The 15,512-nt window shown below is 44.9% G+C and overlaps 1 protein-coding gene across 7 annotated transcripts in view; it reads right to left on the bottom strand.

The window, feature by feature from the left end:
* Positions 1-15,512, bottom strand: part of MYO10 (myosin X) — a 259,943-nt gene that overhangs the window by 189,569 nt on the left and 54,862 nt on the right. The window lies entirely within an intron of this gene.

Raw genomic sequence — 15,512 nt, 5'->3', positions numbered from 1 at the left:
GAGAACTCAGCACATGTCTGAAGCTGAGCTCATGCGGGAGGGGTCTGTCACACCCTCCTGAGCCTTGCACTGCAGGTACTAGCGCAGGTCTCTGTAGAACACTGAGAAACCAATTCCCTGTGCATATTACTGAGTCTTTCAGAAAACTAGTTCCAAAAACAGGCCCATAAATGAATTTCTCAAATGCATTTGCACCTCCATCATAAGCCAACAACTGCCTAAATTTGTTCTAATAAATGGCCTCTGCATTTTCTATCGAAATTACACCCAGCATCCAATGGTGCTGTGTCTGCCTGCCATAGATAATTTTCTGAACTATTTTTGGTTTCAAATAAGATCTTCACATCGACTTTTCACATAATGATACTTATAATAAAGGTATAGTAGTTAAGCCTCAAAAAAATAAATAAACAAAACTGAGTTTTGATGTAATCAGTTTTCGACACCGCCTCTTCCAAAGTTACCACCTGGTCTGAGCTTAGCATCCAACATTAATGAAAGCTATTTTTTCAGCATTCATAGGTATCAAGAATGCAAGGCACCATCCTACTCACCCTCAAGTATGAACAATCTGAGTTCCTCAGCTATCTACAAAATTGAAAGCAACCAAAGATCCAATGGTACAAAACCACCGAAAGGGACCATGGATCCAACAGTACAAAACGCCAGCCCATTTCTGCTTGGACACATGTGTCACAGGACCAGGAATCCCAGGGACTGCAGAAAGGGTCTGGACATACCACAGGCTCACAGAGGCACAAGCTGGCTGAGCGACCCAGAGCAGAGCCTGGAATCCAGAGGTTGACCGAAGAGGAGATGCCCAGGCAGGACAGAGTCAGGCTTGAGTCCAAATAAACAGATCAAGCCAAAGGAACGGGGGGAGGAGGCTCATTCAACGAACCTGGGGAAGAAAGAGGAGGCCAAAGTCGAGAAACAGCCACAAAGGAAAAAGTCAATAAGCTGACCCAACCGGGGACAGGGAGCCACAGAAGGTCATGACCCTAGGCAGAAACCAATTACTCCTTCCTGCAAAATCATTGTGTGTGTGTGTGTTCAACTAGAGGCTCACTGGGGCCAGTAAATACTGTTTACAGAGATCCAACCCTTCCCTACCCATCCACCCACCCGATGGGGGTGCCAGACAGGGAGGGGCCTGGCTGTTCAGTCCAAATGGTCTAGGCTGAGGGGAAAGGCAAAAGGCTGCTCTGAAAGCAAAGGTCAGAAATAAATTGGATTCACTTAAAGGAGCAGGGAGACAGGCCCCAGAGACAAGGGTTTCTTAAGGTCTTGTATGTGTTAGCCGCTCAATCATGCCCAATTTTATGTGACCCCATGGACTGTAGCCCTGCCAGGCTCCTCTGTCCATGGCATTCTGTAGATAAGAATACTGGAGTGGGTAGCCATTCCCTCCTCCAGGGGACTGTCCTGACCCAGGGATTGAACTTGGGTCTCCCAAATTGCAGGCAGATTCTTTACCATCTGAGCCATTACTGATGGATTTTTCAGATGCTGGGAATAGGGCAGGTAATGGAAATGGTGTGCACCCTTGGCAAGCTAAGGTGTATGATACTTGATACAACTCACACTCATTAGAACACCAATGTACCTAATAGTATTTGTTACTGTGAGCCGCGTCCTGTTTCACTGTAGATGCTGAAGTACCTAGAACCATCTCAGGTTTCAAAACGTCAAACTGTGGGAAGATACTCTGAACCAAACTCAACAGCCAACCACTCCTCCTCAAAAAACAAAAGTGAATGTTATATGGTTTTGGAGTCTATCAAGTAAAATAATTCCTTTGAAAAAGTCATTCCTTTTAATTATTTTCAATGGCTCTCTATTTTGCTCTGGCCTTATACAGCCTAAGGGTGGTTCTTACGTGGCCAAGACAGAAATAATCCAGCCAAACTCCCAACATGACTCTTCTGACAAGGAGGTTTTTTCTTCTGTCACTTGTGGCCCTTTCAGACTTGTGATTTCCTCCTTAAAATGTAATATGATAACAGCCTCAACAGAGCACACATCCTGCTAATGAGGCGTCCTCCTAACTGGCTCCATGCTGACTGCAAATAGAGCTTCAGAGGCATTCAGCATTCAAGTGTCTTCATGGGCCAGCTCTGCTCCCCGATGCTGAAGTGAAACAGTGTTAGTCACTCAGTCGTGTCCAGCTCTTTGCAACCCCATGGACTGTGGCCCACCAGGCCCCTCTGTCCATGGAATTCTCAAGGCAAGAATACTGGAGTGGGTTGACATTTCCTTCTCCAGGGGAATCTTCCTAACCCAGGGATCAAACCCAGGTCTCTTGCACTGCAGGCAAACCCTTTACCATCTGAGCCACCAAGAAAGCCCAAAGTGCTAAGGACCCAGCAGTGACAGACTCCCATTCTCAGAAAGCTTGCTGAGGAGACATAGAAAAAAAAAAAAAAAAACCAAGATAAAAAGTCAAGGTAATGGTCCTCTTGGAAACAGGTTGGAAACGCCTCTGTGGAAAGGTGTTCGTCTAAGTGTTCATCCCTGGGTGCAGGTGGGCAGGACCAGAAGCATCTCTGCAGGAACCAGGTTCTCGAAAAGGAAATACAAGCCCTCAGCCTGCATGAATGACAACCTCTTCCCAAGTTACAGAAAGCAAGTATCTAAGCAGAGCTATGCAGATTTACAAATATGCACTTTTTTTTTTCCTGGAGCTAAGTGCACCAACAATCAGACATTGTTTTTTTTGTTTGTTTTTTTTTTTCTATATTCCCAGAGTAAAAATTAATGGAAACATCTGACTTTCCATCTTTGAGCCACAAGATGCCAAACCAGATTCTTGGAAGAGATCTAGAGAGTCAATCACATGGTTTTCAGGCCTAAAAACATTTTTCTTTCCCACTCTAAACCAAGTCAGTTGGACAAACTGTATTTTACTTGATCTGTAAGCAAGACAAAGCTCCAGTGGCATTCAGTCTCTGGAGTATATTCTGACTTTAAGAAACTCCATGGGCTTGTGTTTAATATCCATCTCAGAGACGGGTATTTTCAGGATGAAACAGTGAAATGTGGGAAAAGCACAGAGAATTTAAGAGCTTCCCAGCTCAATGCTGACTTTTTAATACAGCTGCACTGCTTTTATGGCAGTGAATTCCAAGAACAACAGATGGACCCATTCTGAAGTTAACAAAAGAAACTAAATACATCTGATTTTTTAAAAATTATCTGCCACTTATCACCAGCACCTCCCTCTTCCCTCTCATTTTTTGGATGACTGTGCCGCCACCTTCCTCTTGAAAAGGGCCCTTCATCCACCACAGGGGTGGGGGCTGTCCACCCCCGAGCACACATCACAAGCTCAGTGCCAAACGGACTTTGAGGGTTAGCAGATTCCAGTCACCATCTAATTCTCCATCCTTGGACTCTGGAGCTAAGTTGACAACACTTCTTTCTTGGGATTAACGTAAACACACTACTATATGTAACATAATCAACAAGGACCTACTGTATAGCACAGGGAACTCTGCTCAGTATTCTCTAACAACCTATACGGGAGGCGAATCTGAACAAGGACAGACACGTGTACACGCATAACTGAATCACTCTGCTGTGCACCCGAGACCAGCCCAACATTGTAAATCACCTATGGTGCTGTCGGTGTAGTTGCTCAGTCGTGTCCGACTCTCGCGACCCCATGGACTGCGGCCCACCAGGCTCCCCTGTCCATGAGATTCTCCAGGCAAGACTACTGGAGTGGGGTGCCATTTCCTTCTCCAGGGGATCTTCCTGACCCAGGGATCGGACCCACATCTCCTGCATGGCAGGCAATTTCTTTCCCAACTGAGCTACAAGGGAAGACCCAAAAGAAACTATACTCCAATATAAAATAAAATTAAAAAAAAAAACCACATCAAAACAAAGCAGTTCTTTCTGACAGTGTCTATTCCTTACGGAATACAAACCAGAATGTCTAATGCACTTTTATATCCAGGAGCAGCACAAAAAAGGTATCCAAGAGGAAAGTAGGTTAAAAACAAATTGCTTAGGAAGTTAGTGCTTACTGGTTACAGAGTTTCTGCTTAGGATGATGAAAAAGTTTTGGAAATAGTGGTAATGGTTGCACACATTATGGATGTACTCAAAGCCACTGAATCATACACGCAACAACAGTTCAAAGAGTCAATTCCATATTTACCACAATAAACACACATACACAAGAAAACCCAAGTTCCAGTTCAAAAGATCAATTGTAGACTTATCCATCCATTTTTCTTTCAACTCAAAGTCAGACATTTATTGGGAGTCAGGCAGAGATAGACAAAATCAAGAGCTATCATGGTCATGTGGAGTAAACAAAACAAATGATACAAATGAACTTATTTACGAAACAGACTCACAGATTTAGACAAGGAATTTATGGTTACCTGGAATGTGAAGTCAAGTGGGCCTTGAAAAGCATCGCTACAAACAAAGTTAGTGGAGGTGATGGGATTCCAGTTGAGCTGTTTCAAATCCTGAAAGACGATGCTGTGACAGTGCTGCACTCTATATGCCAGCAAATTTGGAAAACTCAGCAGTGGCCACAGGACTGGAAAAGGTCAGTTTTCATTCCAATCCCAAAGAAAGGCAACGCCAAAGAATGTTCAAACTACCACACAATTGCACTCATCTCAGATGCTAGTAAAGTAATGCTCAAGATTCTCCAAGCCAGGCTTCAGCAATATGTGAAGTGTGAACTTCCTGATGTTCAAGCTGGTTTTAGAAAAGGCAGAGGAACCAGAGATCAAATTGCCAACATCTGCTGGATCATGGAAAAAGCAAGGGAGTTCCAGAAAAACATCTATTTCTGCTTTATTGCCTATGCCAAAGCCTTTGACTGTGTGGATCACAATCAACTGTGGAAAATTCTGAAAGAGATGGGAATACCAGACCACCTCTTGAGAAATCTGTATGCAGGTCAGGAAGCAACAGTTAGAACTGGACATGGAACAACAGACTGGTTCCAAATAGGAAGAGGAGTACGTCAAGGCTATATATTGTCACCCTGCTTATTTAACTTCTATGCAGAGTACATCATGAGAAACACTGGACTGGAAGAAACACAAGCTGGAATCAAGATTGCCGAAAGAAATATCAATAACCTCAGATATGCAGATGACACCACCCTTAAGGCAGAAAGTAAGAGGAACTAAAAAGTCTCTTGATGAAAGTGAAAGTGGAGAGTGAAAAAGTTGGCCTAAAGCTCAACATTCAGAAAATGAAGATCATGGCATCTGGTCCCATCACTTCATGGGAAATAGATGGGCAACCAGTGGAAACAGTGTCAGACTTTATTTTGGGGGGCTCCAAAATCACTGCAGATGGTGACTGCAGCCGTGAAATTAAAAGACGTTTACTCCTTGGAAGAAAAGTTATGACCAACCTAGATAGTATATTCAAAAGCAGAGACATTACTTTGCCAGCTAAGGTCCGTCTAGTCGAGGCTATGGTTTTTCCTGTGGTCATGTATGGATGTGAGAGTTGGACTGTGAAGAAGGCTGAGTGCCGAAGAATTGATGCTTTTGAACTGTGGTGTTGGAGAAGACTCTTGAGAGTCCCTTGGACTGCAAGGAGATCCAACCAGTCCATGCTGAAGGAGATCAACCCTGGGATTTCTTTGGAAGGAATGATGCTGAAGCTGAAACTCCAGTACTTTGGCCACCTCATGAGAAGAGTTGACTCATTGGAAAAGACTCTGGTGCTGGGAGGGATTGGGGGCAGGAGGAGAAGGGGACGACAGAGGATGAGATGGCTGGATGGCATCACTGACTCGATGGACGTGAATCTGAGTCAACTCCGGGAGTTGGTGATGGACAGGGAGGCCTGGCATGCTGCGATTCATGGGGTCGCAGAGTCGGACACAACTGAGCGACTGAACTGAACTGAACTGAAGGGGAGCATGGAGGGATAAATTAGGAGCTTGGGATTAACACATTATACATACCCTACTTTATATAAAATAGCCAACCTATAGCACATATATAGTGTATATATATGTATATATAGTGTATATTCAATATGCTGAATAGTCACTATCTGTGATAATCTAGAAAAGAAATCTGAAAAAGAATACTATTTATACATGTATAAATTACTTTGCTGTACACTTGAAACTAATACAACATTGTAAATTAACTGTACTTCAACTTAAAAACTGGTGAAAAATTTTTTTTAAGATTTGGACATTTGTAGCAGAGATCGTAGCAAATATTTTAGACACCCATCCAAAAAGCTGAAAACCCAAAAGGAATACAAATGTCACAGCTGTTAACACATACACATACCCACAACAGAATTCAAGATGCAACAGAATTCAAGCCCTAAAGCCAGAGCTGTATATCCTTTGAGGGACACACTTTGCCTCTCAACTGGACTGCAAAAAAAAAAAAAAAAAACACAACACCTTCTTTGTTCAACTTACTGTCTGTCATCAGAAAAATTCTATCTTTAAATCAAACACATTGATAAGCTAAAACACACAGTTAAAACAGAGGGCAACCTACTCCAATATCGTTGCCTAAAAAATTCCATGGACAGAGGAGCCTGGTGGGCTACACTCCATGGGGTTACAGAGAGTCAGACATGACTGACTGAGCATGCACACACACACCCTCTTAGGCTCAAACAGAGTGGTCGCAGAGTCAGACGTGACTGAGTGTGCACAAGTGCAGACACATACACACCCCACACTATTAGGGTCAACCACAGGAAACTGCAAATATTCAACTCTTTCATCCTACAGAGATGGCAACTTCCCACAGTTCAACGACACCCACAGGTTAATCTGGCCGAAAGCACCGGCTGCAATTCAAGGGCCACTGGAGACTTAAGAGGCTAAGATGAGGGAAAATACGTTTCTTTCAAAGGAAAAAAAAAAAAGTTCCTCAAAAGCTTCCCCCAAATCAGTGCATTAATATGAGAATGCTTCTCTTTATGAAAAAGGAGGGAAAAGGTTGAGAAGGAGCTAGAATATGCAGTTTGTTTTTTAAAAATAATGTAAAAGCAAGGGAGTCCTGTGCCGGCCACAGAAAAGAGTCCCAGACTCTGTGGTCCCAGACTCCGGCTCTGAGCGTCACTGAAAGCATCTGAAAGACACTACTTCTACATCATCAACGTCTCCCAAGCTCCTTCTCCTGCATCTTCCTAAGTTGAGTTATCTCCTTGTTGGTTCTGGAGCTGCCTGGGGGATCCCAGATGGCCCCACCTGACGTGGGGATGCTAAGCCAACTGCAGCTCACTCACTCCCCAGGCACTCTCGGAGAGGGAGCTGGCGGGCAAGATGTCTTTACGCGGCAGCTGCCTCAGCCAACAGCTGGTTCTGCCTGCGAAGCCAGGAATGCCACTTCTGCAGCTGCTGACAAGTGTGGGCGTTCCTGGGCTCCTGGGGGCCTGTGTGCGCAGCCAGCTTCCTTGCAGATCAATCTCTTAACTCAGTTAAAAGATGGAGGCTCCATCACTTCCCTTCCAAAAGCTGATCTGATCTGTTCCATCAAGCTGAAATCACTGAGTGCGAGCTGTCTGATTCCTAACAATCAGTGGAGCTTCAGGCTGACATTTGGACTGTGAGATGGGAGACTTGCTAGGGGGTCCCATGGTCAAGTTCCCAGCCCTCCACAGGCTTGAGGGAGATTCCCCTGCTCCACACAGAGGACTCCTACAGGGTGTGGCGAGGTCCCAAAGCTGCCACATCCACATGCCATTCAAGGGACACAAAAGGGCACCAATGGGGACAAAGTGAAGGAGTGAAAAAAAGCAAAGAAAAGCAGCTGCATAGAGCAGAAATTGTATGAAAAATAACCAAAAAAATATGCAAGGAAAAAAATCACTACACTAACTCATCATCAAATTTCACAAAATTAGGCCCATAGTGATGCCCACTGTTGGATGGCATCACCAACTCAATGGAGATGAGTTTAGGTAAACTCCAGGAGTTGGTGATGGACAGGGAGGCCTGGCGTGCTGCAGTCCATAGGGTCTCAGAGAGTCGGACTTGACTGAGCAACTGAACTGAACTGAGGCCCACAGCATTAATTCCAACAAGTCAAAGCGAAAGTCAAGCCCGAAAAGGTTACAGATGGCGTTAAATGGGAGAAGTGATTATTAATAATCATGGGTGATGTTTCCTCTCTGGCCTGAGGAAGTCTATCTGGGTGGGGTTGAGGGAGGTGGTACAACTTGAGAGTACCAGTCAGTCTAACGGCCATTTTGTCAATTAATAAAATGAGAAGAACAACATTTAAAACCAACTCTGTTTCGACATAGTGCAAATAAGCGAAGGGCACAGAGGAGGGCATGGCAACCCACCCCATACTCTTGTCTGGAGAATTCCAGGGACAGAGGAGCCTGGTGGGCTACAGTCCATGGGGTCTCAAAGAGTCAGACACAACTGAGTGGTTAACGCTTTCACGCTTTCACAGAGTAGGGCATTTACTTGTCGACTGTGATGACAAATTCCCGAGCCAGCAAAATATTTCAAAAGACCCCACAGAGGGACAAGGCAGACAAAACAGCCAACAGGATGGTTGCAGACAGTTATAAAGTCCTGAAGTTGACCAGGGCAACTTAAAGAACTTTCCCTTAAAATCTAATCAGGTAAACTGCTATCACTCTAAGCTATTTCAGAGCTTTCAAATTAGGCTCTTTTCAGGACATATCATAAAATAGTTGTCTCTCAAAGTGAAAAATCTAATCAAGACGTTATCAGTAAATTCTACACTGTTTCAAAAGGATGCTTCCTGGATTTAGTGCCAGCTTCCATCCTGTCCTCTTCACCAGAGTCGATCCTATAGCCAGATCTGCTCCCTATAGAACCTGGGACCCGTGGTACTCTTTCCTACATCTCTGTTCAAGGCGTGCTGTGCCAACAGACAAGTCATTGCTCACTTCTGGAGCACGTGCTGACCTGCCCACGTGCTTCCTCCTCCGCAGGCCACAACTATGCATATTTTCAACACAGCATGTTCGCATGTCGCTCGCACATTTCTTTTTCCATCTGCAAATACTTCACGGAGAGTATAACATAAGTTATGAGTCAACTGGGAACGCTTTGGTCCTCTGTATTCCCGGGACCAACCTACAGTAGTTTAAGCTTTGGCCTAGGACGGAATTTTAGATTAATATAAAAGTTATCTCCCTCGGGGGGCGGGGGGCGGAATATAGAACAGCTGAGCACACATGCAAAATCTGAAGAGATGGAATGAAAGAAGAAAAGAAGGCCCTTCAGGGCTCTTACCAAAAGAACACAGTATTATCTCCGACCTACCCCACGGCCCCGCAGCCCCATTTCAGGATTTTAGTTACTTGTGGCTCTGCTTGGTTTCCAACACAAAAGCAGGATTTTGAAAACTGCTCTTTAATCCACCTGAGCATTACTTCACTGCAGTCAGCACAATCCCAGGTCACACTTCAGGTGAAGTAACTGCTGGAATTAGGGGGTGCACACAGGGAAAACGGGCTTCCCTGGGGACTCAGAGGGTGAAGAATTTGCCTGCAATGCAGGAGACCCTGCGTTTGATCCCTGGGTTGGGAGGATCCCCTGGAGAAGGAAACAGCAACCCACTCCAGTATTCTTACCTGGAAAATCCCATGGACAGAGGAGCCTGGTGGGCTATACTCCATGGGGTCGAAAAGGGTCAGACAGGTCTGAGTGATTCACTCACTCACACACACAGACACACACAGACACACACAGACACACACAGACACACACAGACACACACACACACACAGAGAAAGGGGCTCAGGCAGCAATGCAAGCCATGGGGGTGGCTGTCAATAAAACTGAAGCATCACTCAGTCACCCACCACTCACCTGCTATGCGGCCCAGCTTCTAACAGGCCACGAGTCAGTACCAGTCCATGATCCAGAGGCTGGAAACCCCTGATGTAGGAGGAAAGAGCACGTCCCACTCCTCACTGGAGAAGCGAAGACTCTAAGGCAGTTCGCCGCAATGTCTCGTAAATCCACTCCAAATGTGGACCACGGACCAGCGGCACCCACACCACCAGGAAGCTGGTGAGAAACACAGACTCTCAGCACTACCAACCCCCGCCGCCCCCACCCCGGACCTGCCAACCAGAATCTGCATCAGAAACAAGACCCCCGGGTGATTCCTGTATGTAAGGTTTGGGAGGCACTGCTCTAAACCAAAGGAGACTCAGCTAACAGTCTGAAAGCTGTTCATGGATTCTGAGAGGTCATATTTTGGTAGCACAAAGATACAGAAAATACCCATGAGATAGCTTTTACCTATTACCATTTGATCAAACACTGGTATCTTTTTAATTTAAAATTTATTTAAATTTTGGCAGGGGATGGAATTCCAGATTGTGCTGAATGGAAGAAGGAAACAGACCCTTCAGGGCTCTCACCAAAAACAATACAGCATTAACTCCTCTGCACCCCACGGCCCTGTGGTCCCATTTTAGGGACCCATTTGTGAATTTTTATAATAGATTTATTAATTTAGTTGCACATTGCCTTTTAACCTCACAGAGACCTGACTTAGAAATAATCCGCTCTTCCACACACATTTCATGAAATAATTTTGTTCAGCCTCTTCTCACCCATGTAAGACATCAGTGTTTTTGTCATCACCAGAACCCCTTGCTGAATCGCCTAACAGGTTTCTAGAATTCATCATCATCACTTTGGTTAAAGATGTTGAAGGCACAGCACTTTAAAAAGCCTGCATATGATTCTGTCCCTATAAAAATGCATCCCAACCACAAGCAGCCATTCTCCTGATACTAGCATGGCTGATGTCCTTCATCCGTCCTGTGGCTTATCTGTGACGTGATCCCTAACCACACTGCCTTTGTGTTGTTGCTAAGTCGTATCTGACTCTTTTGAGACCCCATGGACTGTAGCCTGCCAGGCTCCTCTGTCCATGGGTTCTCCAGGCAAGAGTACTGGAGTGGGTTGCCATGCTCTCCTCTGGGAGATTTTCCCGACCCAGGGATTGAAACCGAGTCTCCTGCTTGGCAGGTGGATTCTTAACCATTGAGCCATCAGGAAAGCAAACTGCTTTTAATTACCTTTAAAAGACTTGTTTACAACATGCCAATACTTAAAATTGTGAGGGTCTAATCCCAAGAATAACTGCTAAACCTTGTAACATTCTCTAGCACTCTTTCTCTTTTAGCCAGGTGTCCTTTGCATTAATTGCTCAGCCATGTCCAATTCTTTCGTAATCCCATGGACTAGTCTGCCAGGCTCCTCTGTCCATGGGATTCTCCAGGCAAGAATACTGGAGTGGGTTGTCATTTCCTTCTCCATGGGGTCTTCCAAACCCAGCGATCGAACCTGGGTCCTCCTTCATTGCAGGCCGATTCTTTACCGTCTGAGTCACTAGAGAAGCCCTAAGCAACCTTTCAGTTCAGTTCAGTCACGTCCGACTGTTTGCGACCCCATGAATCGCAGCACGCCAGGCCTCCCTGTCTATCACCAATTCCCGGAGTTCACTCAAACTCATGTGCATCAAGTCGGTGATGCCATCCAGCCATCTCATCCTCTGTCATCCCCTTCTCCTCCTGCCCCCAATCCCTCCCAGGATCATGGTCTTTTCCAATGAGTCTACTCTTCGCATGACGTGGCCAAAGTATGTGAGTTTCAGCCTCAGCATCAGTCCTTCCAATGAACACCCAGGACTGGCCTCCTTTAGGATGGACTGGTTGGATCTCCTTGCAGTCCAAGGGACTTTCAAGAGTCTTCTCCAACACCACAGTTCAAAAGCATCAATTCTTCAGCGTTCAGCCTTCTTCACAGTCCAACTCTCACATCCATACATGACCACAGGAAAAACCATAGCCTTGACTAGACAAATCTTTGTTGGCAAAGTAATCTCTGCTTTTTAATATGCTATCTAGGTTGGTCATAACTTTCCTTCCAAGGAGTAAGCAGCGTCTTTTAATTGCATGGCTGCAGTCACCATCTGCAGTGATTTTGGAGCTCCAAAAAATAAAGTCTGACAGTGTTTCCACTGTTTCCCCATCTAATTCCCCATGAAGTGATGGGACCAGATGCCATGATCTTCGTTTTGTGAATGTTGAGCTTTAAGCCAACTTTTTCACTCTCCTCTTTCACTTTCATCAACAGGCTTTTTAGTTCCTCTTCACTTTCTGCCATAAGGGCTACCTTTGAAAGCATTTAAAAACCAGCACTAAGTTAATACAAGGCTGAATAATGTCTTTTCTAAATGATACGTTATTTCTCAAAGTAAACAGGGCACCTCACAAAAGCTCTTTGTAAAGGATTTGAGTGTCAAACTCTTTGTAATCACTTTTAAGTGTACCTTTCAGTGGCAGTAAGTACATTTACATCATGACCAACACCATGGTTCATCTTCAGAACATTTTCATTTACTGAAACCAGAACTCTGGACCCATAAAATAACTCCCCATCCTCCCTTTCCCTCTGAAACACCAATATCTTAATAATAACATAACCAAATTGGTCTGAAATTGGCCGGTACTGTAAAAGTTACCACGTGTTTGACCAGGACAAGGCCGTGCTCTTCATCTCTGACCTGATTCCCTCAAGATTCTCTGTTCAGATAAAGAGTGGGTGTGCTGGGCCTGGGCGCCAGGACCAGGTTCAATTCAGTTCAGTCGCTCAGTCGTGTCCGACTCTTTGCAACCCCATGAATCACAGCACGCCAGGCCTCCCTGTCCATCACCAACTCCCGGAGTTCACTCAGACTCACGTCCATCGAGTCAGTGATGCCATCCAGCCACCTCATCCTCTGTCGTCCCCTTCTCCTCCTGCCCCCAATCCCTCCCAGCATCAGAGTCTTTTCCAATGAGTCAACTCTTCACATCAGGTGGCCAAACTACTGGAGTTTCAGCTTTAGCATCATTCTTTCCAAAGAAATCCCAGGGCCAGTGTCCTTCAGCATGGACTGGTTGGATCTCCTTGCAGTCCAAGGGACTCTCAAGAGTCTTCTCCAACACCACAGTTCAAAAGCATCAATTCTTCGGCACTCAGCTTTCTTCACAGTCCAACTCTCACATCCATACGTGACCACAGGAAAAACCATAGCCTTGACTAGACGGATCTTTGTTGGCAAAGTAATGTCTCTGCTTTTCAATATGCTATCTAGGTTGGTCATAATCCTTGGTGGTTATGCCTGTTACGTTCTGCTGTGAAACTGTGCTGTCAGGGTACGAAGAAGTAGGTCAGAAGAAAAAGAAACAAGAAGTCTTTCGGCCACTGCCAGCTCTCGAGCCACGTCAGATCCACATGTTTTCAACCTGTCTCACTTTCCTCATATTTCAAATCATTTCCTACATGGGTAACCAAGTTAATTACAGTTGTTATACTTGGGAATGACAGAGCAGACAACATAAGACCAAGGGTTGATGACCAATTAAAGACTCCCAGGTTAGGAGTTGCTTTCATGTTTAAGTATATACTTTTCTGGTTTAGTTCTTTCTGAAACCCACGGTCCATAAATACAAGTCAAGAGGGAACAAAACTGCTGGCTTGACCATCCCTTTCAACGCTGAGGGCTACCCATCGACCAGCTGGCAACAGTGTCACACAACACCAGCTGCTGATATAGGCGGTAAGCTTAGAGGCTGTTAGAAATGCTGTGCGAGAAGCCTCTGCTGAGCAAAGCGTAGTTCAATAGGAATCGAGAGCATCTTTGGAATACTGAGGACGCTACGTTAAATAAAACAAGCCAATAACACAAAAGGACAAAAACTATGATTGCACTCATATAAGTATTGAAAAGAATCAAAATTAGAGAGATAGCAGAAAGGTGGTTACCAAGGACTGGGGGAATTACACGTTTGTTGGATATACTGTCTCAGTAGATTATCACAAGGTGGAAAAGTTCAAGAGACCTACTGCCCAACAACGGGAATGCACTCTACAGCGACTGAACGGTACACTTCAACACGGTTAAAATGGGAGTTTTAACATTATGTGCTTTGCAGCACAATTTTTTAGAGGAAAAAGGTGGGGGGTGGGAAATAAAGTATCTTTGGGATTAAAAGTAAGTTGGAAAAAAAAAGAATTCCACTAAGCTCTGTCAGGTCAGATACACTGCTTAAGTTATTCTGTCTTTTTCCATCATCTTGAGAAGTAAGTACAAGGACTGAAAGGAGCTGAATTCTCATCCGGGGAAAGGGAAAAGGCAAGACACAAAAATGCTGGCCAGGTCACTTGGTCCTTAGTTTATAGATCACATCACCCTACCTGAGAACCTGATGAGAAAGAGCCCCAACTGTGCAGTGGTGGCTGTAAGACAGGTGGTCTCTTCGGACCCCTCTCCCTGCCCCCAGCACCTCTACTCTGTATCTGCATATCACACCTGCACCGTCACCACCAGATAAATCGTGAAGAGCATTCAAGATGCTCAGATGAAAAAGGAACTGAGAAACTGCCAAACAGCCCAGAAACATCACTGCTTATCAAGCCAAGAAATGAGGAGTGTACGACCAAGAGGCTCATCTCTGCTCAAGGTCTCGATAACCAAGGAGCCCATCAGCCGCACACTACAGAACGCTGACCTTGAAGCGTCTGTTCTCAAAGCAACTCGCCAACAAAATTCAGAAACTATGAATTTTAAATACTGGCACACAACCTCCTTTCGTTTCTTTATGTCTTAAATTTTAACGTGCCTCTGAAGGAGGGACCCACTTGTATAACATTAAAATTGGTTTCCTTCGGGATTAACAAACTACTATATATGAAATAAACAATAAGCACATACTGTACAGCACAAGGAACGGTATTCAATACCTGCTAATAACCTATAAGGGAAAAGAATTTGAAATATATATATACGTATTTACATATAACTGAATCACTTTGCTGTATACCTGAAACTAACACAACATTGTAAATTAACTATGTATGTGTCTGTGTGTGCACTCAGTCATTCAGCCGTGTCTGATTCTTTATGACCCCATGGACGGTAGCCCACCAGGCTCCTCTGTCCATGGGATTTCCCAGGCAAGAAAACCGGAACGAGTTGCCACTTCCTACTCCAGGGGATCTTCCCGACCCAGAGATCCAATTTGCATCTCCTGTGTCTCCTGCATTGGTAGGCCCATTCTTTACCACTGAACCACCTGGACTTCAGGTTTTGTTTTTTTTTTTTTTTTTTTTTGTAAATTGGTTTCCTTATAAAATGGAGAAGCTAGGCTCCTTTTCAACTGTCCAAATACAATCAATGGGCCAGTTTGTAGATTCAAGAATTCGTTCTCAGTCATTTTCACTTGTTTTACACTAAAGAATGGGCACCCTGGAGCAGTGGTTCCTACAGACAGAGGAGCTTCTTCAGTTGCTTCACAAGGTGGGTAAGGAGGCTCAGGAGACGTGGTTTGCTCCATCCTGTCTTTAGAGGGACCAGGGCACCGCTACAGTCTCACTGGCAGACCAGTACTCCCAACACTAGCCAAGTTTACAAACTTGAAGGGAAGGTCGCCATGAAACCAGTTACCACCCTATGCTTCTGCTTCGTCCTGATCCCCAGGAAGGAAACCAGCCGAGG

Source organism: Ovis aries, chromosome 16 (assembly GCF_016772045.2).
Source record: "Ovis aries strain OAR_USU_Benz2616 breed Rambouillet chromosome 16, ARS-UI_Ramb_v3.0, whole genome shotgun sequence".
Classification (NCBI taxonomy): domain Eukaryota; kingdom Metazoa; phylum Chordata; class Mammalia; order Artiodactyla; family Bovidae; genus Ovis; species Ovis aries.
The sequence above is the reverse complement of the archived record's forward strand: the minus strand, read 5'-3'. Positions and strand labels throughout refer to the sequence as shown.